The 25797-nt window shown below is 38.1% G+C and overlaps 1 long non-coding RNA gene across 1 annotated transcript in view; it reads left to right on the forward strand.

Moving 5' to 3' along the window:
- Positions 1-25797, forward strand: part of LOC141548411 (uncharacterized) — a 320862-nt gene that overhangs the window by 165354 nt on the left and 129711 nt on the right. Inside the window, exon 3 of the long non-coding RNA XR_012483938.1 lies at positions 25339-25436. This is a non-coding gene — a long non-coding RNA (uncharacterized LOC141548411). The remainder of the gene's footprint in view (positions 1-25338; positions 25437-25797) is intronic.

Raw genomic sequence — 25797 nt, forward strand, 5'->3', positions numbered from 1 at the left:
CGTTAGTTTTTTTTTTTTAATGGAATGGTTTCCCTTTTAAGGTCTAAGTTCATAAAGGGTTATAGATCTTATTTTGTAGTTGTTATTCAGTCATAGCTGACTACATCATCCTATCTGGATTTTTTTTGGTAAAGATACTGGAGTAATTTATCATTTACTTTTCCAACATAATTGTACAGATCAGGAAACTGAAGCAAACAGAGTGAAGTGACTTGCCCAGGGTCATGAGGCTGGATTTGAATTCAGGGAGATGATTCTTCCTAGGACCAGCACTTTATCTATCCACTATACCACCCAATAGCCCATTATAGATCTAAGGTCGGAAAATATCTTAGAGGCTATCCAGTCAAATCCTCTCATTTTTTTTAACTGAGGAAGAGGAGTTCCAGAAAGTTGAATTGGCTGATTTCATATGGATAATAAGTGACAGAGTTGGCCTTCAAACTCGGATCCTATGTCCTACAATTGAAGACTTACCCCACTATACCACAGACCTTATCACTTGAACTATTCAAGAGGAGGTTGGTTGTCCCTTTTGGGTTGCTGTACCAATAGGGAAGGTAAATAAAAATGTTCTCTGAGAAGATCATGCCACCCCAGCATAGGAAGTCCACATGTGTTGCACACTGCACATATTTTCAGATTTTGTCAGTTTCTTCAGTAGTTATACTGGTTTTTCCCTTTTTTCTTTTTGTGCCTTTAAAAATGACTGTTTACTATCTAGCATAGCTGTCTGGGAAGGGGATGGAGAAAAAGAATGAGGAGACTGTGTGATATGAAAAATCCAAAAGACATTAATACAATTTTATTTACAAGGCAAACAAACAAAGGAATGATCTCTGAGAAATCTGACAGTGGGCTTAAGAGTAGTTTGAATTTATTCTGCCAGTCACTATTATCTTTGACTTATATTACAGTGCCTCAGTGGATTCTTTGTGAGAATTTCCACTTTTGTCAGGAGCTTAGTTCAGAGATCAGGAGCAGGAAGTTATCTGCACTTGGGAGGAGCTCTTCAGTATCACAGTCTGTGAGTCTTGATTGTCTGCTATGAAAAGGAATGAGCCCCACCCCAGGGAAGCCCCCGGATTTCCAAGGACCATGTTTACCTTTCTGTTCCCTCTGATCCATAGAAGAATGATCACTGAGGCCCCAGGATTCTTTGAAGCTGATTTAGGAATTACTGTAGGAATAATCTTATTAAAGGACACAAATAGAGAAGAGATGGAAAAAGTGACCCAACAGAAGGCCTTAGTGAACTGTACCCCAACAGCACAAGGTTATCAGAGACCAGGTAACTTTTAAAGGCAAATTCTCATTGGAATTCATCAAATATTTATTGTCATCACCATTGGGAAGAGATATTTAGTAGGCAGTCTCTGCCCTCATTGAATTTCTTCTGTCTATAATGCTAGTGGCTGGGTGGGGTGTCAGGGAATTTGATTGCAAAATAACCATAGTGTATCTTGGTACTCCCTGTTAGTAACATCAACCCACAAGCACTTACTATGTGCCAGACAGTGGAGATAAATATACAAGCAAAAAGAAAGATAGTCCCTTCCCTCAAGGGACTTATGTTCTAATAGGGAAAGGAGATCCAGAAAAGGTTTTTTTGGGGGGGGAAGGAGGAAGGGGTAGAGAAGGTGGTACCTGAGCAGTGACCTGGCAGTCCATAGAACAAAGGATGATTTTTCCAAATGAAGGTTCCAGAAAGAACTTACCTGGGTGGTGAGAGAGTGCTGAATTGGAAAAACAAGTATTTATTAATCACTTACTGTTTGCTATGCATTGTGTAAATGTTATAGACACAGAACAAGGTAAAATATGGGCTTAACCTCAAAGGACTTATGTTCTGATGATAGAGATGGTGTGCAAATAGCTATGCATACAGGATAAATACAGTTTCTACAAGAATTTATTTCCTTTGAGGAAAAGGCTAGGTTATCAAGTAGGGAAGAAAGGTGTCTTTTAGAAAGTAGAATTTGAGTTGAATTTTGAAGGAAGCCAGAGAAACCAAGAGGCAGAAGTGAGGAGGAAAAATATTCCAGATACTAGGAGCAGGCAGTGGCAAGGCATGGAGTGGAGACTCAGGAAAAGGCAGAAAGCAGGGGTACTGGATCATAGAGAGTGCTGAGGGAACTTGGAGAGGAGAAATCATTATTTGCTAACAAAATAAGAGGATTTGGTGGAGGAGGTGACATTTCTCTTGTATTTTAAAGAGCACATAGGAATTTAGGAAGCAAAAAAGAAAGAGGGAATTTTGGCAAAATCACATAGTCAAGAAAGCCCAAGATTTGTTTGGAGAAAAATAGCAGTAAGAACCAGTCTTTGTAATAGTGCTTTAAAACTGATCAAGTGCTTTGTATCACTTCGAATTTATTATTCCTTGTTTGAGTTTCACAGCAACACTAAATACTAAAGGTATTAGTATTCCCATTTTATAGATGGGAAAACTGAGGCTGAAGGAGTTCACATGAATTGCCTATGGTCACACAGCTGGTAAACTTCCATAAAGCTCTCCCCCAAGCTGCCTTTCTGAGTCCTCACGTTGGGTAGAGACAACTGTCAGGGGCCTTCAGAGCAAGCACCATGTAGGAATCTTGGGAAGAATTCTAGCAGCAAGGCTAGAGGGACAGTATTGGAAAAAGAGAAGCCTGTATAACTGAAGGCTCTAATAGAAAAGGTTATGCATATATGGGGAGGGGAAGGAAATACATTTTGGCTGTTTAATTACATTAAATATATCCTGGTTATTACAACTCTGATCTCTTTTATTTGTGTTACTGCTAATGACATACTAGATAACATTCATTTTGTCTCTATAAATTATATCAGGAAATAAAATCCTTTTTATTTTAAAGCTGCCCTAAGGGAGTCTAAGAGGAGGGGTGAAACCATTAAGTGCCCAGGGCCAGGAGCTGTTATTAGCAAGATTCCCCTCCTCTTTCTTTATGGGCGAAGCAAAATGGAAAATAATTCAGAACCATTCTAGGGTCATATGCCATCCCACTTTTATTCTTAGCTCTGACTTTGCCAGGTAATTATAAATGCCTCTGCTTTGCTGACCTGGATTCTGTGTGTTTGCCTCTAAAGGGCTTCCGTTGGCAGGAGGAAAGATGGAGGCTCTTGTTAAGGTCTAGAATGCTGGTCTCCAGAGTGAAAGGTTGTGATCTGACAGCAAGCAGTGTGTAATCAACCAATCAGAGGGTGAAAAGATGGGTTGGGGCCCACCTTCGGAGACTAGCTAGGCTCCAACACAACCATAATTATTCTTATTCCCCAGCATTATCCTGCTCCCCATTGGGCAGGCTCACAATCCCCTTCTTTCTGAATCTGGTATAGACTTGGAAGGAAAAGTATAATTAAATACTGGTATAGATATTCGTAACAGTAACTGCTCAGGTGTCATTCTGAAAATCCATTCCCTTCCTACCCTTGCTCTTAGAATAGCCATCTTTCCTCCAGTTCTCATGACTGTAGCAGGTACTCCCGAGAGGGTAGAGGATAAGCTTTATGTCCAAAGCATTAACTAGCAAGGAATATAGCCCTGCTTTTGGCACTCTTGGTATTTTAGGTGAGTCATTAAATGAATGAGTAAATGAATGAATGAATAACTGACTCATAAGTGTTAGACACTGTACTAAAGGATGCAAATCCAAGCAACCAAGCAAGGCTGTTTCTACCCACAAAGAGCTTATGTTGTAGCTCAAAAAGAGGAGAGAAAGAGTATTTTCATAATAGCATGCATTGGGAGGGTCCAGAAGTGGGGTGCTGACCTGGGGCAACATAATATGGGGCAAGGTAATGTGAAAGGATGACAGATCAGCCATCAGAACTAGGGTCTGAAGAGCCGATTACAAATTGCAATGGGAGGAAGAAGAGAAAGAGGAGACTGAGGAGACTGACACAGAAAGTGATTAAGGATGAATAGTCTTGGATAAGTTGTGACAGATCCTTAGAAAACTCACTTCCTCTCTTGCAGCCTCAGTTTCTCCAACTATAAAACAAGGGAATTGAATCAGGTCCTCTCTAAAATCACTTCTTGCTCTAACATTCTAGTTGGATATTTCACCATTTTGAATTGTTTTTTTTTCCTCACAGTCCCTGGGAAATGGTGATTTTTAAGAAGGAAGAAATAATATCATCTGTTTACTAAAAAGTTACCGTTAAAGTAAAAGTGATGTCTAAGAGTAGAGCAGAACATGAGGATCCAAAGATCAGGTTCTGATAATAGACTTAGAGACAGATTAGGAGCTTTATAGTATTATAGTTATTTCTCAGAAGCCATGGGAACCATTAAGCATAGTTCAAATGATACTCAACTACTATTATTAAAGTGGATTTAGCTATAATGTTTGACATTCCTTTCTAGGAGAAGGGTTAAGATGCAACAAAATATCCTGCCTCTGAAATTATCTGGGGAATAAATCGGCTCTAATATAATCAATATGTGTACAAAGTTAGCATAGGGTTATGATGCCAGTATACAGAGAAAAACACACCTACAGAAGTAGTAATGGAGACTCAGCTGAGCTGCCTGCTTAGAAAACACCCTGGCAAAAAGAAATACCTGAGATACCGATGTGCTGTTGGTACTTAGAACTTTGTTGTGGCATAGATGAAGTGAGGTACCTGAGAGTTAGGGCTCAGACCATTGGAAATGTCCCCTCCCCATCCCTCTTTCTTTCCATGAATACTGTTGATGTAAGTTTTGGGTAGGTATCTGATAGTGCCAGGAAGAAGACTGATTCGTAGTATGAACAGGCAGGGGCATGTAGAAAAGACTGATGTTTCTGTGCTGAGAGCTGATAAAGTAAGTATTCATGTGAGTCAAAACATGTGTGAAGAAAGGAACAGATCCTGGGGAAATTGTGGTGATGTGTGAGGTGGGGGAAGTGAGGAGGAAAATATGTTAAACCAGGGCTTTGTGGCCTGATACTTAGGAGATCTTGCCCCTAAACCTGTGGTGTTGCTTATACAGCTTATACCAAGTAGGAGTAAGTGATAACAAAAATTTTTAAAAGGAAATCTCCTCTGGATCCTGCCACATTTCAGTTTTCATTGTTAAGAAGTGTTTCCTGCCATTTGTTCTCCACAGTTCTGAAGATTAAATTGGAGAAATGAAACAAATTAGAAAACTGGAACCTACAAGATTATCAAGGAATAATCAAGAGTGGAGGTTAGCTACTTTCCCCCAATAGAATGTAAGCTCCTTGTAGGCAGGTACTGACTTTTGCTGAGATTTGAAAAGAATCTTTTGTTCTTTGCCCTAGCCCTCCTCTGTTACCTGCCCCCTTCTAGAATGGAAGTTCCTTGAGAGCAGGGACTGGCTGTATCATGAGGGCTTCAGATCCATGTCCTGTAATTTCTGTAACATCCAATTAATGGGGAATCAGGGGAGGGACTTGTGCTTCAGGACAGGAAATAAAATGCTGCCTTTGGAGTTCCAAAGGTGTGTCTACTCACCCAGGCACCCATTCTTGCAAGAATGTAAAATAAATATTTCCTGCATCCAAAAAAAAAAAAAAAAAGTGTTTCCTGATGTCAAGGCTAAATTTATCCCTTTGCGGTTTTCATCCTCTGTGCCTGATCCTGTTCTCTGAGGCCAAACAGAACAGATTTTCTATGGTAGAGCCCTTTGAATACTTGAGCTCCGCTATCATTTCGCCTCTTTCACACCTTTCCCTTCGGTCTTCTCTTCCCTAAACTGAATGCCACCAATTCCTTCCAATTTCTCTCTGATTTGAGTTGGGTCTTCCTAGATGTGCCATAGAAGGACAAGTTATTTGCATTGACCAATAGTTAGCACAATGCCTGGCACGTAGTAGGTATTTAATACATATTTATTGCATAAATGCTCTGTGGGAAATGAGTTGGCATAGTAGATAGCAGAGGACTTAGAATCAAGAAGAGTTATCTTCATGATTTATGGGCCAGAACTTGAAACAAGGTGCTAAATCACTGGAATTGATAGAGACAATGTTTATGTACTTAATACTTATTAGAGTTCATACCTTTAAGAGAGGATATATAAGGAGGAGCTCCCACAAGCACACTGAAGCCCACAAGCCCACTGTCTCGGAGGTGGAGTCAGATTCATTCCAACTTCCACCTTTGTGCTGGCTGGAGGCTTTGGATTCAGAGGGAGCTAGAGGCAGAAGCTGGAAGACACGAAGGACTAGCGGCAATAGCTCTTGGAACCAAGGAGAGAGAGAGGCCTCTAAGAAAGCTAACCGGACTATTTTGAAAGAAAAAATAAAGGATTTGGACTTTAACTCCTGGCTGTATTTGAGGTGATTATTACTCTGAACTGAAACTGGCCGCCTCCAGAAGCTCTAGAGGTGCCTTGTAATTCCCATTGTTAATGGTGCTTTGCTTAGAATGCCCCCATCTTTATAAAACTTTGGAGCTACAAATGCATGCATCTCAATAACTCCTTGGTCAGTGACAATCTTAGCGAGTTGCCTGAGACACTGAGAGGTTCAGTGAATTGTTCGGTTTCACACAACCAGTATGTATCAGAGGCCCAGGGATTTCTTACTTTAAGGCTCACCTCTTGTCTCCTACATTATAAGGGTTCTCTTTTAAAAATGAGTTCGCTTCATTATGTTCTGACCCTGAAACATCAAGGCATTCTTACTTATATTTAACCAGGCTTTTTTGGCTTTAATTGAGACATGTTTCCTTTGGGCAGCTTTTTAGTGGAAATAGTCATTTAATTTCTCTCATGTGTCTTGGGCCAAATGGGTGCCAGGCTTGAACCTTTTCTCAGCATCTTTTCTCTATTCCACACCTTTCACCCTTCATCATTCTCTCCTCCCCATTCTTAGTCTTTTCACCCACATTTTCCATGGCTCCCCTGAAACAAATACAGGTATCCCTTTTAATGGGAAGAAAATCATTGTAGATTTCAGAACCCAAACCAGTCCTTTTCATTGACTGCTTTCAGAAGTCATGCTCTAATCTCTACAGGACACCAGTGAATTATATTGGGAATACGGAATCATTCAGAAATCTATAAATTTTCTCTCTCCTTTTTTTCCATGAGAAGCTGGTTCTATGCTGCAAAAAATGGACAAATAATATGTGATGAACAAATTCTATTTTATGGAATCGACAAGTGAACCATTTTGTTTTAGTCATGTATATTATCGGAAAAACACAAAAGAAATTGCTATCTAGAGATTTAATAAAATGTTGGAGTTTTCCCTTTTTAAATAGAATTCAGTATATTATATAAAATCTGGAGTTACAAGCTTTCAATTTTGAACACAAAATTCACTCTTAAGTTGCTGACTGTTAGTGTTTACTTTTTCTCTAAATAAGAAAAACAAAGTTTTAGTATCATGGGTTTTGAGAAAGCAAAGAGAAAGCTGGAAGTGAATGCATGTTCAGAGAGGTCTTAGTGCTAAATTCTTATTGCCAGCAATATGTACGTTTATTTCTTTTAACTTTGGAATACTGCTGGGAAGGCCATTTTTCAACCTAGTTCAGCCCAACAAGTATTTATTTACCCTAATAAGCATCTCCTCGTTGTCAGGGTCATGGAGACATATAGCATGAGTATGTAGTTGACCCAGAATCAGAAATACTGGGATTCAAATCCAACCTTTGAAGTATAGCATCATATGTTCAAAGATTTATGGCTGGAAGAGACTTTCAAGCACAACTAGCCTAACTGTCTCATTTTACAATTGAGGAAACTGAGGCCTGCGTAATGGTTTGTAACTTTAGATAAGACACATGTGTCAGTCTGCACTAGTAGTTATGATTTCCTTGCTAGATGTTCTCTATCATAATGAGAGCAAGTTGGCTTATCTTTGGAAAATAAAAAAGTTCTTTTATTTATTTTTTAAGTAAAGCTTTTATTTTTCAAAACATATGCGTGGACAATGTCTTCAACATTTGCCCTTGTGTTCCAGTTTCCCCCTTATTCCAGTTCCCTCCTCTAGTTGGCAAGTTGTGCAATATATGTTAAACATGGTAGAAATATATGTTAAATCCAACATATACATACACAGTTATACAATTATCTTGTTGTACAAGAAAAATCAAATCAAAACAGAAAAGAAAATGATGAAGAAAATAAAATGTAAGCAAACAACAACAAAAAGAGTAAGAATGCTATGTTGTGAACCACACTCAATTCCCACAGTCCTCTCTGGGTGTAGATGGCTCTCTGTCTCACAAGACCATTGGAAGAGGTTTGAATCATCTCATTGTTGAAGAGGGCCACGTCCATCAGAATTGATCATCATATAATATTGTTGTTGCCGTGTACACTGATCTCCCAGTTCTGCTTATTTCACTTAGCATCAGTTGATGCAAGTCATTCCAGCCGTCTATGAAATCATCCTGCTTATTGTTTCTTATAGAAAAATAATATACCATAGCATTCAATTACTATAACTTATTCTACCATTCTCCAGCTGATGAGTTGATACTCAGTTTCCAGTTTCTTGCCACTACAAAAAGGGCTGCCACAAACATTTTTTTTTTGCACACGTGGGTCCCTTTCCTTCTTTTAAGATCTCTTTGGGATATAAGCCCAGTAGTAGCACTGCTGGGTCAAAGGGTATGCATAGTTTGATAGCCTTTTGAGCATAGTTCCAAATTGCCCTCCAGAATGGTTGGATCACTTCACAATATCTCCAACAATGTATTAGAGCCCCAGTTTTCCCACATCCCCTCCAACATTTGTCATTATCTTTTCCTGTCATCTTAGCCAATCTGAGAGGTATGTAGTGGTATCTCAGAGTTGTCTTAATTTGCATTTCTCTGATCAATAATGATTTAGAAGCAGCTTTTCATATGATAAGAAATGGTTTTAATTTCTTCATCTGAAAATTGTCTGTTCATATCCTTTGACCATTTACCAATTGAAAAGCTTGAATTCTTATAAGTTTGAGTCAATTCTCTAAATATTTTAGAAATGAAGCCTTTATTGAACCCTCAAATGTAAAAATGTTTCCCCAGTTTATTGCTTCCCTTCTAATCTTGTCTGCATTAGTTTTGTTTGTACAAAATCTTTTTAACTTAATATAATCAAAATTATCAATTTGGTGTTCAATAACGAGTTCCACTTCTTCAGTTAAAAATTCCCTTCCTTTTTCACATCTGTGAAACTATCCTATATTCTTCTAATTTGCTTATAATATCACTCTTTATGTGACTTGGCTCTTTTCAACAAGAAGGTGATTCATGTCAATTCCAATAGACTTGTAATGGAAAGATCCATTTGCATCCAGAGAAAGAACTATAAAGACTTAATGTAGAGCAAAACATAGTATTTTCACCTTTTTTGTTATTGCTGTTGTTTGTTTGCTTGTTTTTTTTTTTGTTTGTTTGTTTCTTTTTTTTTTCCTTTTTGGTATGATTTTTCTTGTGCAGAATGATCAATACAGAAATATATTTAGAAAAATTGCAAATGTAATATCTATATTAGATTTGTGCAGCATGATAATTGTATAAGTATACATATGTTAGATTTTTAACATGTATTTTAACATATTTAACATATATGGATTACTTGCCATCTCGAAGAGCGGATAGGGGAAAAATTTGGAATGCAAGATTTTGTAAGGGTCATTGTTGAAAAGTTATCCATGTATATGTCTTGAAAATAAAAAGCTTTAATAAAAAAGAAGAAAAAAATTCAACGGAAGCATAAAAAAGTACATAACAGAAGTTTCACTCCTTCTTGATGATGTTATAACTGGATACTAAATCCTAAAACCCACTAGTTTAATATGAAGATTGTGATTGGGTTTATTTTAACTCAAAACGGCCAGCTTAATGTAAAACCAAAAATCTTTATTGGCAATTAGATCATATGATAGCATGCTGTCAAATCCCAGCTGGTTTTCCACCTTCTTTGCACACTGTCCTCATTTTAGTATGCATATAGCCTATTAAGTGTCCATCTTTGACGGGGACATAACTTATTTGAATGGAGAATTTCTGAAGTATATGTTAAATAGATCAGTCATAGGAACCTGAAGTTATACCACATACAGGGACTGTAATAATATTTTTTAAAGTTAAGCAAGGGCTTCCCCAATGCCTAGAGGTCTTCAGTGTTGTTAATCCTTCCTCTCCTTCTCCCATCTAAACTTGGAGGTATATTGATATTCACTCTTGTAAATCCGCCAGTATTTTCTGAATTTCATGTAGGAGGTGCATCGTTGCACAGTTGGGGAAAACCACTTTGGCTGCAAATCTCTTTACTTTGCATTCTATCATTATTTCACGTGGAGTGCACCTGTGACTTTTTGGCAGTGCATCTGATTGTAGCCAGGAAAAAAAGTCTGGAGACTGCTGTTGCCACGTATGTTTCCCCATTCTCATTATCTGTTGGCAATCTTTGTTTCCCTTTTTATCCCCTCTTTGGAGAGGCCTATCACCAGGCTGGCTGGAATGGCCATAGCTATTCACAGAGAGCTTCTTCTAATTTGGTTCCTGAGGAGCTTAGATTTGCATTGATTGAGGCAACATTCACATAGATGGGTCCTTGAAGACTGAGGAATTATCCTCTCTTAGTGAGTTTCTCCATTTAATTTTCTATAATGAGAGATGTATTTTGGGGGGGAAAGGAGTGAGGGAAGTGTACAACTTCAAAAACTCTATCAGCCCAATTTATTTGTGTTAAATTCCAGTCCTATTTCATTGTGTATTTGTAGCAAGATGTATACATCAAGCCCAGCACAGTGTCTTTTCTACAGTAAATACTTAAATATTTCTTGAATTTGTTGCATCAATGAACTAACTTCCTGCACTGCTCTTAAAACTTTATGTCACTGTCTGGGAATACATGATGCCTGGTTCCTTCTTATTGTGTAGATATTTTAACTAATTTCTTTTACATTACTCTAGTTTCTACTGGGAAAACTGTTTAGTGTTCTTATATTCAGTGCAACTAGTTCAGTGTTGTCTTGGTACATACTAGGTTTAAAGGGTGCCCATAGTTTGTCCTAGTGGAACCTGCTTGGTTTTGGTTGGCTGATGTGAATTTTGTTGAAGAATTTTGCAGTAAGAGAAATAGTAGTCTTTACGTGGCTCTAAAGAGGCAGAGCTATTTTGCATAGTTATAATGGCACTTGGGATATCTTGACTTTCCCTTCCCCAAGACATAGACCAGTCACTAGTGGCAATTTGCTTTTCCCAAATCAGAACTGCTTTCAGAAGTCAGCAACTCCTGATGGGGAGGTTGTGCCCTAAATAAAGCCTTGAGGAAAAGTATCCCATGCATAAAAATCTTGACTCAGAGTCAGGCCAGTCAGAATGGTACTTAATGCTACAGAGAATTTTCTCCTTGCTGGGCTCAAATATCAAGAATATTCCCTGAACCAAGGAAGATTTCATGGCTCCCAAGCCAAATCTATTTCTATAACAGATGTCATCTAGGAAAAGGAAGATTTGCAGTAACTTGCCAGGTATAGGAATTCTTTCTCCTGTTTAGTCCTTACACAAGACATTTTCAGTCTTTGCTGATATGTTTCCCTGTTTAACACCTTGATTGATCCCAATGCTCTGTAGATCAGCGAACAAAGTTATCTTTGCAGGTGCATCTGTGTCGAGTCTGTATTATTTGACATCTTTTGTGTTGTGCCCACAAAAGCTGTCTTTCGAGTTGTGTATTACTTGTTAGGAAAGGAGACAAAGTTTCTCAGATTCTTAATTCCTATTCTAAGAGTTGAGAGCTAGTGTACTATTTCTGAACTATGTGAAAGGTTCTTTGTCTAACAAGAGCCTTTAAAAGGTTAGATTTTTTTCTCTTGAGTCAACTTCTGGAAACTAGTAAACACAGTAGGGATACTACTGTCAATATGTTTCTCTGTCGAAGTTGGAGTGTCAGGCTGTATCACCCTCTTAGATTTGGAAAGTTGTGTTTCTGTGCTATCAAGTGGTACTAAACCATGGGGAAGATAATCATGGTTTAGAATTCCAAGATTGATAGTAGGAAATAAGGTGGGAAAGACTGTGGTCCATGCACTGAAGTCATCATAGAAGATAGGTTGGGAGACAATAGAAATAGATTGAAAGTGACATTGGCCACACTTTTGAAATTGACTCCATTCACCAATGTTGTATGAGTATGGCTGAATGATCACATGAGTCTACTAATGAGGACCAGGGAATAAATCAATGCAGTCCCACTCTGCATCCTTGAGTGAATGGGGAGGGGAGGAGGAGCAGACTCTACTGAGGAATGGTGAGAAGGAAGAAGTGTCATCACAGAGAAGCCCAGTTTCATTTAAGGAGAGAAAGTAGGATACATAGTAGGATGAGAATTCCACAGAGCTCTGTGAAAGGGTATTGTGGAGAAATGAAAAGGGATTCATTGAATTCAGGAAGATTTAAGGTTAGCTGAATAAGGAAGAATGTAAGAGAGAAGATAAATGATAATAGAGAAAGCGTTTGTGAATGTTATAGATCACCAGATGAAAGAGATAGAAGTTTGGCAGGGATGACATTTAGCAAAAGAATAGGGAAGAGGGGAAAATGCTGAGAAGGCCAAGTTTATTTTTTTTTGTACTTTTTTTAATTGTAAGATTTATCTTTGGTGAGAGGCAATACCATTGATCCATACTTTATTATTAGGTTCAGTACCCCATTAATTAACTTATTTTGCTCATAGAATTCTTTCAGTTTATTTTTTGTTTAATTTCACTCATGACACCAGCCTCCAAACTCTTGTTTTAAGTAATGGTGATGAGATAGATCCTTCCTGCAAAAATGACCACTCTAGGTTCTGAGTTTTCATTTCTGATAGAAGTTTGTTTTTGATCAAGGTAGATGGAATGTTGGGAAGAAGACTGTGTAGAAGCAGGCCTCTTTTTAAGGCACTAAAAATAAAACCATAAACAGTGGTCTACTCATTTGTCTGAGCTGGTTCTTTTAGAATAAGTAAAGCTTTGTGGTTTCTAGGAGTAGAAGAAATCTGACGTTTTTTCATAGATCTTCAAGCCATCTCCTCCATCATTAGATTGGTACTGGATGATTTTGAACAGGACCTTGATAAAGTAGAAGTAGCTCAAAAAACAAGCAAATAAAAAAAAAAAGAAAAGAAAATCAAATACTTTTCTTCAAATGGATTGCCCTTGAAACAGCTTCACTGTGCAGGTGGTACCAGTCCCTATTTGCAAAAGTTCATGGAAGCATCTGGAAAAATCTCCATTCTCCTCTAAATTAAGACGTTATTATTTTTGTACATGATTTGGAGGGAGAGTTTCTCTTATATCCCTCGACAGAAAGCAAATTATGGAGGCTGCTGTACTTTTAGCATTGCTTGGGTCTGAGTTCTCAAAGATAAGAAGAGATAATAGTGTTGTTTGATACAACCACACTGAAACCAAGGAGTCCCTGGCTAAACTAAATTACTTCCTGATCGTTTCCTTGATTTTGGAGGAAGTAGGCTTGAACAACAAAATTCTGGATTTGTCTTTCCTGGTTACACACTCAGAACTCATGTAAATAGAATTAAAAACAATCTTGAATGAAATAAAGTGTGACAAATAATTGAAAGGATATTTGTTGAGTTATATCAGTACAATGGAAATTACTGTAATGTCTAAATTAATTTATAGATTTAATGCAAATTATCAAGGATGTGCTTTATAGAACTAGACAAAATAATAACAAAAATTATTTGGCAGAAAGCACACTCTAAGGAGACATTATTGGGGAGGGGGGAAAGAATGAAAAAGAAACAGGCTTTTCTGATTCCAAATTATAATAATGCCGGGATTTCCTCATAGTAGTTAGTAAATACTGAAGTACAACAGCAGAACAGAGTTGATAAGAAAGAATCAGAGATAGCAACCTCAAGTAATCTACTATTGGATAAACCTGGCCATATAACCTCAAGGAGGAACTCCCTGTTTGAAAAGACCTGTTAGGAAAAACAAACAAACAAACAAACAAACAAAAAAAACCCATAAAGCACTTTGGCAGAAATTAGTTTTAGACTGACATACATGCTGATGACTTAACACTACTTAGTACAAAATATGAACAGAAATGAATACAGGACATAAATATAAGACATCATAAAAATTAGGTCAGATACTTTTCACAACTATACCTTGAGAAAGAGTTTTTAACCAAACAAGGGAGAGAGACAATCACAAAAGAAAAAAAAAAAGATAATTACATGGAATAATGGTCAGTGCTGCTAAGATTAGAAGGTAAGCTCAATATAAACAATAAACAGAAATATTTAAGAACACTCACGAATTTTTAATTATCTAAGTGGCCCAAGACTATAAACAAAGAATCTTCATATAAAGAGTTTTAAGTATTAACAACCATGAAAAACTGTTGCAAATCAGTAATAAAAAGAAAAATGCAAATCAATACATTTTTGTCTCATACCTAGCAAATTGACAAAGGCAACCAGTTTTGAGATTAATTAATGTTGGAAGGACTGTTGAATAAAGACACATTAATGCCCTGTTGATGGAACTCTTGAATGGTCCTTCCATTCCGTAAAGCCACTGGAATTATACTGAAAAAGATTGATTTCTGTACCCACTCCCTTTGACCTAGTGATGGTAGTACAGGCTTATAACATAAGAGGTTAAAAAAAGTAGAAATTAATTTTCCATATACATCAAATTATCCACAGTAATACTTTTTTTTGCAGGAGAAAAATTGGAAACAAAGTATGCAGTTGCCATTGATTGAGAAGACAGTAAACAAATTGAGGTCTCTGAATATAATAGGATACTATTATATCTTAGGAACTAATGAATATGAACATTCAAGAAAAGGTAAGGATGATTTATGAATTGATTCAGAGTAAAGTAGGCAGAGCCATGGAAATATTATACACACCAGTAATTTAAATGGAAAGGACAAAAAAAGAAAGAATAGGAAACTGGTATAATTATAATGACAAATCTTTCTCTCCAGTAGAGTTGAGGAAGTGTGCTCCCCTTCCTACTTTATAGAGATGAGGGGATTATAGATGTGGAATATTATTTATCTTTTTTAAAAAATATTTATTTAATTAATTTTTACAAAAAATTTTATGCATAGGTAATTTTCCATCATTGACAATTGCAAAACCTTTTGTTCCAATTTTTCCCCTCCTTCCGCCCCCCCCAGATGGCGTTGACCAATACATATTAAATATGTTAAAGTATAAGTTAAATACAATATATGTATACATGTCCAAACAGTTATTTTGCTGTACAAAAAGAATCAGACTCTGAAACAGTGTACAATTAGCCTGTGAAGGAAATAAAAAATGTAGGCAGGCATAAATAGAGGGATGAGGAATTCTATGTAGTGGTTCATAGTCAACTCCCAGAGTCCTTTCGCTGGGTGTAGCTGGTTCAGTTCATCACTGCTCTATTGGAACTGATTTGTCTCATCTCATTGTTGGAGAGGCCCTCTTCCATCAGAATTGATCATCATATAGTATTGTTGTTGAAGTATAGGAATATTATTTATCTTGTCAGTTTGTTTTTTCTCTTTTTTTGTTACAAGGAATGGTTCTGTGAGGAGGAGAATGGGGAGAGCAGATATAAAAACAGGACATAACAATATTTTGAAAGGGGAAGAATAGAAGCAAAGAACAAAAACTTCTAGGTAGGGCCAAACTGAGGTGTCACCCTTCAGTCCAGTCCTTTGTTTCAAATGACTATTATTTAGGTGCAATTTTCTTGTTACCTACCGGGTCACGTGTGTACATATGGGATATCTAAATGTTATTCATAGGCAGACCTAAATAGGTATCTCTGGAATTTCATCTACTCCTCTCTAAGGGAAACCAATAACTGCTTGGAAGAGAGCTAGAAAAGGAATCAGTAAGCTAACTTCTCTGTTCCTCCCAGAGGTATGGTCCTTGATTCCAATTATATCTCTTTGCCTAGCTAAATAATAATGAGAATAATGTCATTTATATAACACCTTAAGGTCTTCAAAGCCCTCTCCCAACATCTTATTTGGTCCTCACAACGACCCTGAGACATAGGTGCTACTGTCGACCCAATTGTGCAGATGAGGAAATTGAAATAGGCATAGGGCAAGTGACTTGCCCCAAGGTCATATAACTCATAAATATACCAGGGCAGGGTTTGAACTTAGGACTTCCTAACTCTAAATTTACTCTCTATCTAGGCAGTTAGGGTAAATTATTTCATTCTTACATGTGTCTGCGTCCTTGTTGGCTATATTAAAAGCTCTATCACTGCAAGAAGGGCATCTTACCTGTAGAAGTCCCTGTTCTCAATGGGGAACTCCTCAATGTCTCTTGAGAAACAAGCTGGAAATATACCTGTTTGTTGCTTCCCAGAATCAGGGTCAGTCTCTTCTTCCCCCCTTCTCTCTCTGTCCCTGTCTCTCCCTCCCCCTCCCTCTCCCTCTCTTTGTATCTAGTTTCTCTTCCATGCAAGCAAGCAGTGTCTAATCATCACTTTTCCCATCAATAAGTATTGATGGCTTATGCAAACAAGACTTGAACCCTGGATTTACATTTGTATGGGACTGGTATCCATGTTCCCAGGCTTTAATTTATCCTATATTCAGAAAAGTAGACATACATTCTCCCAAAGCGAAAGTGATTGAGCCAGGGCCAAATTCTCTTCTAAGGGGCCAGCTCCTACCTCTCCAATATCCTTTTTACCTGCTCCCCATGAACATTGTCATTGAAGTTGCCTCCATCCCTACAGCTACTTCTTCTGATTATTGAGTTTTTCCTTGGCATCTCCATTTGAGGAACCTCCATAGCTAGGGTTCATGCTAGTCGTGTTTACTTGTAACCTAACTGTATCAGTACCTCATCCTACCCTTTCAGTACCTTTTTGTACTGCCTTCCCTCTCTCTTGGAGGATGTCTGATTTTACATTTAGATTCCCAGTGTTTAGCACTGTGCCTAGGAAAGATTAAGCAAGGACAATTGTACCTAATTACTTCGAGAATCAGGGGTGACTAATTTTCAGTTCTGTGTTCTTTCTGGCCTCTCTTGCAGCTTCTTCTATTCAAAGATCTGTGATTCATTTAACCTAGGGAACTCACGTCATGGAAACTCCCTCCACATCAAAGTTCACTAATCAATGACCTAAGAGATACATCTTTAGGAGGTGTTAGAGAAATAGAAAGGTCCAGCATCTAGTCACACAGACAATGAATGTCAGAGGGATTTTAACCTGGATTTCCTGATTCTGAACTAAGCCTTCTATATACTTGGCACTGCTACCTCAGTACCAACTCAACACATATGTAAATGCCACCAACTTTAATTGAGAATTCTCTTGGATCATCATTGGGCTCTTGCTTCTAGTGCTTTCCTTTGATGTATTGGTCTTTTATTTTTTTAAGCATGGAGAATTCTTTTTGACTGAGATTTGTAGGTGAAAAATCTCTGACAAATGGGCCTTCAAAGTTTTGGAAAGGGCAGCTCTTACTCACCTTTCTCATTAGTCCTGGCTGCTTCTGTATGAACTACTTTGCATACCTTATGTGGCTTGCTTCTTTATGATGACCAGTGTTCTATCACTTTCCTTTGAAAAGGAAAGTCACAATGAAAATGGGGGGGGGGAAATATAGTGATTTCCACAATTACGCGCTTTTAACGCTTGTGGTAATAACTTGATATTTCTTTGTCTCCAAATTAACTGATGACCTTAATAAACTTATACATGAGTATGGAAAGGGAAAGAGGACAGCATTGGACCTGGGTCTGTGCTTTTCTTACTCTTGCTGAATTGTCACTTTGGAAAGGGATCTGTGTTTATATGTGATATGTGTGTATGTGTGTATACACATTTTTTTTTCTGTAGAAATACAGTACTTAAAGAATAAAGACAAGTGTTGTTTAGTCATCAGTGATGGCCACACAGGTGAATGCTTCCTGGGGAAATGAGTTCTTTCTCCTCTCTTCTCTGTCTCTGTCTCTCCTCCCTCTTGTGTCAGCTTTCTAGGCGATTTTAATAATATGGGTCCAGTTCTGCTTAGATATTAATGAAGGAGACATGTGGAAGTCTTAAAGACTTTTATTTCCAGAGAAAAAGAAATAGCATCTTTACCCACTTTTCCCGACCCCTGCATGAGTAGCTTTCTGACACTGAAAAAGACATTATGGAGACTAGTATGTGAAGTGTATCCATGGCACCTCCAAATGTAACTAGCCTCAATCTATTTTAGTTCCTCAAGTGAGAGCAAGCCTGACCAAGGGTGATGTTAGCTGGTATGCTGGAAACGGGGGATCAAAACTTAGATGCTCCACTCTGCAGTGGCCTCTGAGTTCCAATGCTTGCTGGAGATTGGGAGAGGGAACAAAAATCGATAGCCCTCCTGGCTGGGAAAGATGCCTGTGATTTGATTTGATTTGATTTGATTTGATTTGATTTGATTTGATTGCTATTACTTTAAAAGCAGGCAGAATAGCCCCGGTTTCAAAACAACTGGTGAAAATTCCAGAGATGTTTGCAGCTGTTTGACGCTATCATCTCCTGCAATTTAAAACCAAATATCTCTCTCTCTCCCTTTCCCTCTCTCCTTCTCCTTCTCTCCTTTCCCTCTCTCCTTCTCTCTCCCTCTCTCTCATTCTCCCCCTTTCTGAAGGGTCTGAATGTTACAATCCAATTCTACCAGTTAAAGAGCTTTACTGAAGTATTCTTGTGTTAAGGAAAGTAAGATCTGTATTCATTAAAAGTGAAGGCTTTGGAAGGAAACAAAGGAAAGCTGAAGGGATTCCTGCTTCTCCCTCCTCCCCCAATCGTGCCCAAAGCGCTTAATTTAAGATGAGCTTTCAGCAAGGTGTTCTCAAGCATACTCCCCACCATTTGGTCATGGAGTCAACATTACAAAGGCTGTGACAGACTGCCCCTGCCCCCTTTCCTGCAGAAAGCAGCCTTTCAGAGCTTGAATCCCCCAGCTGGGGTTTTCTTCTCCAGAGTGGCTCTTTCTTGTTTTGGTTTGGTTTGGTTTGGTTTTCGGTTTTTTTAAAATACAATCTCCTCTCTGTGCCCTTTTCTCTATATTTTTTCCTCAGGCTTTAAATGGAGAAGGGGCTAAGTGCTAATATTTTATAAGCACTCTGACATGGAGGTTCCTAGGTATGTGGAAGGGATATGGAATGGAGGCCATTGATGACCTTGGGCTCTGCTTATTACCTCAAACCCTGTGGGGGGCAGGTGTTACCCACCTCACCCATGTTTGTTTGTTGGGCTGATGGCTCATGAGATCTAATTAGTGCAGTTATGTCTTCTGTAATAGAGGCGTTAATCCCATCCCTTGTAGCTGTTAACAGTAGAATTCTGCTTCATTGGTGAAATTCTAGCCTTACAGCTGGAGGTCAGCCAGGGGTGGGGCTGGGGATAGACATTCTGTATGCAGGCAGCTGCCTAGGGTATAAGTAGGTGAGGGACACATTGTGGAAGATTAAATATTGACAGCCTTACACAGATTTGTGGGTAGGTTATGAGGGACTTCATAATACACACATATATAATATGTCCTTATATTTGTATATGTAAATACTTTAGGTAAATGTATATCTTTCTGCCAGAAAAATTCCACTTTCTAGAGCCCATAGTTATTTATTTTGAGATAAATTGAATGCTGGGTTTTATGGCACAAATGGCCAGTAATACACAAGGAGTGCAATTTCAAACCTTGCCTAAGGTTATGCAATGTCTCCCTCAGCCCCAGGGTCAGGATTTCATTATCTAGAAGCAAGTTGAGAATGTATTCCTTTCACATCTCCCTTTGTTACATGACATGAGTTTTTTTTTTTTTTTTTTTTTTTTTTTTTTTTTTTTTTTAACACCAAACCTTTGAACTAACACCTTGCTCTAGGGTTGACAATACATTTGCGGATGACTGTTTAATACAGCTGCAAGGAGTGTGTTATTCTTCAGTCGTTTCCAAGAAGTAAGCTTAACATTTGTCTCTATGTCCGAATGGCATCGTCTGCTGCTGTGGAGATGAGACTCTCTTGTTAAAAGGAAAATCAGGAGAAATTATGAGATGGGACCCAGTGATTTGAAATTCTTAAACCATGGTATAAATGATAGCTAATAATAATAATAAAGATTTAGTTAAATACAAATCTATATGTTAAATATAAATTTCTCGTTGTTTACCTGGTACTTAATTTTGAATTTCTGAACTGTGGATTTGTCCTATTAACTCATATGTATTTAACTTAATCTTTATTATTATTACTATTACCTGAAATTTATATCGTGCTTTAAGAATTTCAAATTATAACATATATTTTGCCATGTTTAACATATATTGGATTACTTACCACCTAGGGATGGGGGTGAGGAGAAGGGGGGGAAATTGGAACACATTGTTTTGCAAGGGTTAATGTTGAAAAATTATCCATGCATGTGTTTTGAAAATAAAAAGCTTTGATAAAAAAAATCTAAAAATAATTTCAAATTACTTTACATGTGTACTTATTTGATCCTCAAAATAATTCTGGGAAGAAATAGATAATATTTTTATTCCCATTTTGCAGATGAGGACACTGAAGCTTGGGGATGTTATTTGTTCACACCATTGTTTAGAGCTAGTCTGCTCTTTAGCTATCCTTCCTGCCTTTGAGTCATCCAGGCCTCTGTTCTGGCCTCTTCAGCTCAAAGACCTTAAGTTGTTTTTACTTGATTGGAGTCTATCTCCTGCTTCTACCCCCAGTCTAAAAACTCAAAGGTCTCTCTCTCAAACCTTCTCCATATAACAGTGTTTATAATAATCACAACAACACATTTTTGTGGTTATTTTGTAGTTATTCAAGGTTCCCAAAATGGTATCCTCATAGTCCAGTGACATGGATATATGATAGAGGAGGAAAAGTGAGCGTCTAAGAAAATGAAGTGCTTTGCTCAGGATCACACAGCTAGCAAATTTTGAGACTTGACTTTTTGCCTTCCAGTTTAGGATCGAGGGGACTTCCCATTGTGTGGCCTTGATCTTCACCGCTTGGTAATACAGTGATTCCAAGGAATGGACATTTAATTTGGGACCCAGATATCTGGGTTCAGATCCCTTCTCTATAACAATTGCATTCTTAGGGAAGTAACCTAAACTCTTAGCTTCCATGTCTTCCTCCTGTATAAAATAAAGGAATTGGAAAGGATCATATGTTATTGGACTACTTGCCATCTACGGGAGAGGGTAGGGAGAAGGAGGGGAATTTGGAAGACAAGATTTTTCAAGAGTTAATGTTGAAAAATCATCCTTGAATATGTTTTGAAAATAAAAAGCTTTAATAAAAAAGAAAGGATCATATGTAACATGCATCATAACTCTAAATTCAATGTGCTTTTGAGTTTGAGCCTGATGGTGGGTCTGCCTGCTTCAAGTTTCTCCGTCCTCCATTTCCTAAAATGTGACCACTCTCCCTCCATTAAGTAAACTTCAATGGCTCCCTATTGCTTCCAAGAACAAATACAGAATTCTCTGGTTAGCATTCAGAGTTCTTTATAATATAGCTTCCTTGTATCTTTCCAGTCTTCTTACACTTCACTCCCCAATATGTTCTCCTTGATCTAGTGAGACTGGTCTCTTGGCTGTTACACAAATAAGATACCCCATCTCTCAGCTCTGGGTATTTTCTCTGGCTGCCCCTACTCTGGAGCTGTTCTCTCTTCTCTGCTCAAACTATTTACCTCCATGAAGTCCTTTGAGTCCCAACTAAGTCTCACTTTCTATAGAATGCCTTCCCTAACCCCTCTTAATTCCAGTATTTCTGTTCATTTTTGTCCCTATTTATCCAGGCTTGTAGTTGACTGTAAATATTTGTTTGCTTGTTCCCTCTTAGTATAGTGTCTTGTATGTAATAGGCACTTAATCAATGTTTCCTGATTGATTGTTCAGAGGAGAGATGGACATTTAAATCATTCAATAAGTATATATTAAACACCTACTGTTCTCCAGCTACAATGCTAAGTTCTGGGAACATAAAGAGGAACTGTCACTTTCTGTCCTCATGAAACTTACATTCTAATAGGGGAAACAACATACACTGTGCACAAATAGACATATATAGGAATGGATTCAAACTAAAGTTAGAGAGAAAGATGTTATGAGCTTATAGTGGGTAGGAAGGTGGTAGGATAGGACCATAGGACTGTGAAAAACCTTCTGTTCTCCTTTATCCATATCCAGCCCAAGAGCACTTGGGGCCTTCTCAGGCCCAAAGAGGACGCAGTGTGATATAATACTTTGGGTGACCTTAGATATTTGGACAGGGGCTGTTTGGCCTGCTAGAATTTAGAGTTCTGATTTTTACTTTTACTCTTGGTATGACCCAAGGCAAGACAGAGAAAACTGGTATTGGTGACAGTATTTTTAGAAGAGAATTGTGAGTCTTAGACTGGCAGGCCTAAAAGGGACTTCCCTCAGTTTAAGTCCCTGCCTAACATCAAAATCTCTTTTCTGGCTTCTTTGACATGTGGTGCTTGCCTACTTCCTACAACATGGAGCTCATTCTCTTGCCAAGTAGCCCATGAGGATTAGATTTCCAACAGTGTTTTAAAAACCAAATTACCATATAGCTGACTTTTACACACCGTACCACATGCATCAGTTTGTTAGTAATATCTGGACCACCAGGGTCTCTGCCTTTTTTTTTTACACAGACCTAGTTTCAAGAAATGTACAGTGAAATACTCCCTGTATCCCAATGTTCACAATAAAACACTGTAGAAAAAATTTCCAACAAGGGAGCAGTATGTGGGACTGTAAAAATATGCAAGTTTAAGATGATACAGTTTGTAAAATACCCTAGTCAGAATGGTATTGAAAACCATTAGAAAGGAAAACAAATGTGGCCCCTTCAGCCCTTCAGATGTAGCATTACCTAATCTGGCTGAGATAAAAATGAGTCACAAAATGTGTTAGATTCTAGAAATGAGCATCGCTTTAGAGAAAACTGCATTTCAAGAAATCTAAGCATTGTTCACCACTTCTCGAATAAAAGCCCAGGGATACAAAAGCTCCTCACTCGGGACAGAGCTAATATTGACTCAGGGGCATGTTTGATTTCATTCATTCATTTGATCAGTCAATCATTTATTCCATGAAAGTGTAGTACCTACTATGTACAAGACACGGTACTGAGAGTAGTGGAAAGAATACTACATTTAGAGTCAGGAAGATTTGGATTCCATTCCTACCTTTGATATTTACTAACTGAGTAGCCCCGTGCAAGTCACTTTACTTCTAATAATAATTCTCTATATTGCTTCCCTTACGGGATACTGTAAGGGGCAAATGAAGTAATGCATCTAAGGTATTCTATAAACCTCAAGGGAGCACATATAACTCAGCCATTATGATCTGATATCATTCATTTCTGTTTTGCCCAAGTTACTACAACACTATAGCTTTCTCTTGCCATCCAGGACCTAGGTAGGTTGGGGCTTCTTTTAGCACCAAGCTTCCATCTCGAGAACCCTTTCTTCACTGGTCCTGTGAGGTGGCAGGGACAACTCTATCTTCTACCCCAATGAGGTGCAGGATTTGAAAATCTCCTCTGGCTGAAAGATTCCTCTACTAATCTTTGTGATTCCAAATCACTATTTAATCCTCTCCCCTTCTCCTGTTATGCCAGGAAACATCCCTCCCCCTAGAAAGCATGCTCCTGTCACCCTGCCCTTGGGCAGAGACATCAATTAATTAGCCTCATCCTTGGGGTAGCTTTAAAAGTTTCCAAATCGAAGTAAATAAAATACACTTCTAAGGACCTGGCTATTTGAGACTAAACATCTTGTTCTCCTTTGTAAAGACATTTCTATATAAAATCCCCCCTTCCCTTTCTCATCTGTAGTTTCTTCTCCTGTAGTTTTTTTTTAACCTGTCACTATTTAAACATAAAGAAATCATTTTCATCAGGGAGGCAGAGGCTCTTAAGAGGAGTTTTTCTCCCACCCATCCATTGGCCAACATCTATACATGTAGAGGTCCTTAACTTCTCTGTCACACTTTCCATTATTTCTGTCTGTGAATTTAACAGCCTCACTGGATTCATTTTGTTGTCAGTGGTAAGAATGTATTTGGTTGTGAGGAAGCTACCTCTCTTTCCTTCTAACTTATTTTTAAATATTGTCAGTGAAAGAATTTACAATAGGAGATAGCACATAGCAGTTGACTCTATCAACCCCTCCAGTTCTAGCTTCTGATCTGACTTGTCAGCTGCCCAGAATTATTTGTGGGTTGGCCAATATGAAAAAAGTCAGTATATCTTTACTCCTCAACTGCTACATGCACGATGTGGTACTAGGTAGTGAGGAAGGTAACAAAAAGTGAGCAAGGTAGAGTTTCTGGTCACAAGGAGCTTCCAGTCCAGTAAAGGATTTAAGCCTTGACTCTAACAGAGGAAAGAATATGATGAGGGCTTCCTGAAGGGGGTGATATGTGAACTGGGTCTTAAAAAGGGAAGGTGTGAGGTTTAGACAGGCTGAACTGGGAAGAGAGAGACATCCCAGGGCAAAGGAACAGATTGTGCAGTCATATAATGGAGATAGTCAAAGTATCAGGAGTATTTGAAGGATAATAAGTGGTCCAAGGTGAGTGTAATGTAGACTATATGTGAAATAAATGGAAATGGGGAAGGAAAGTTGGCTTAGAATCGGAGGTGTCAAACTCAATGTTCTTGGACTAAAAATGCCAGCAGAACTCCCAAGTGCTGCTGGATCCAGATTAAAATATCCCGGGGAATGTCTACCAAATAAATAAAAATACAGAACAACATAGATAATGTTTGTTAATTTGTGGTTTTCTAAATCAATGTGTTGGTTGCAGGGATACATTTCTATTTGAGTTGACATCACTAGCTTAAATGGTCTTCAAGGGTCACTTGCAGCTCTGATAATATGAAAAGAACTCTTTTCACACGAACCCCTGCCTAGAAGTTATTTGAAGACAAGTGGATGAACAAGGTGGTAGTTTACATCCATTTAATGGGTGCTAACCAAACATCTTTTGTGGGAAAAATACTTTTGCAAAAGGCTAAATATGGTAACAGTATAATGGACAGTTCTCCAGCAACAACCCTCAGAGGTTACAGTGTCCATATATTATTATCATTTTATTGATGAGGAAAAGAATGCTGGGCAAAGGCTCAGTGGCTTGCTTGAGGTCACATAGCTGGTAAATTTCAGAAGCACGACTTAATCCCAGGTCTGCTGGCCGAGCACCAAAAGACAGCAAGCTTGACTAAAAGAAATTATTGAGAAAAACTGGGATTTATCAGCTTGACATGTTTTGTTCATTTCTTAGACACATGGACTAAGGCTCTTGAAGCATGAGAACAGGCTACAAAGGGGATGTCTTTCCTTGAAGTTTTAAGAGACTACTATAGTTACCTCTGTTTGCTTTCAGGTCTGGAATTGTATCAAGTGGACTTAATTTGAACAGAAGGGAAACTTCTTGACTCTATGGCCATAACTGTATGATCACACCATCAGATAACCTAGCAGGTAAGCTGTTTGCATACATTTTCATGGACGATATATATTATTCTTTGATAGCAAATAACTGATTGAGTCAAACATTGCTTTACAAAAACTTAGGGTATACTTACCATTACTGAAACCATTAGATAAAGTTGGTGGCAAGGTTTGGATTTCTTCCAGCTACAAAATGTAAAGCAGTTCAAACAGGATGTTGAGGAGTCACTGAAGAATTTAAGGAGGAAATTTGCATGATGATTATGTTTTAGTAAGATGAGCACGAGTTTTCACTGAGGGCTGGAAAGTTCTTGAAAGGCCTTCAAGAGGAATGTGAATCTTCCATAAGATCTCCACCAAGTGGGCATTCAGCCTCTGCTTAAAGACCTCT

The sequence above is a fragment of the Sminthopsis crassicaudata genome, chromosome X, assembly GCF_048593235.1.
Source record: "Sminthopsis crassicaudata isolate SCR6 chromosome X, ASM4859323v1, whole genome shotgun sequence".
NCBI lineage: Eukaryota > Metazoa > Chordata > Mammalia > Dasyuromorphia > Dasyuridae > Sminthopsis > Sminthopsis crassicaudata.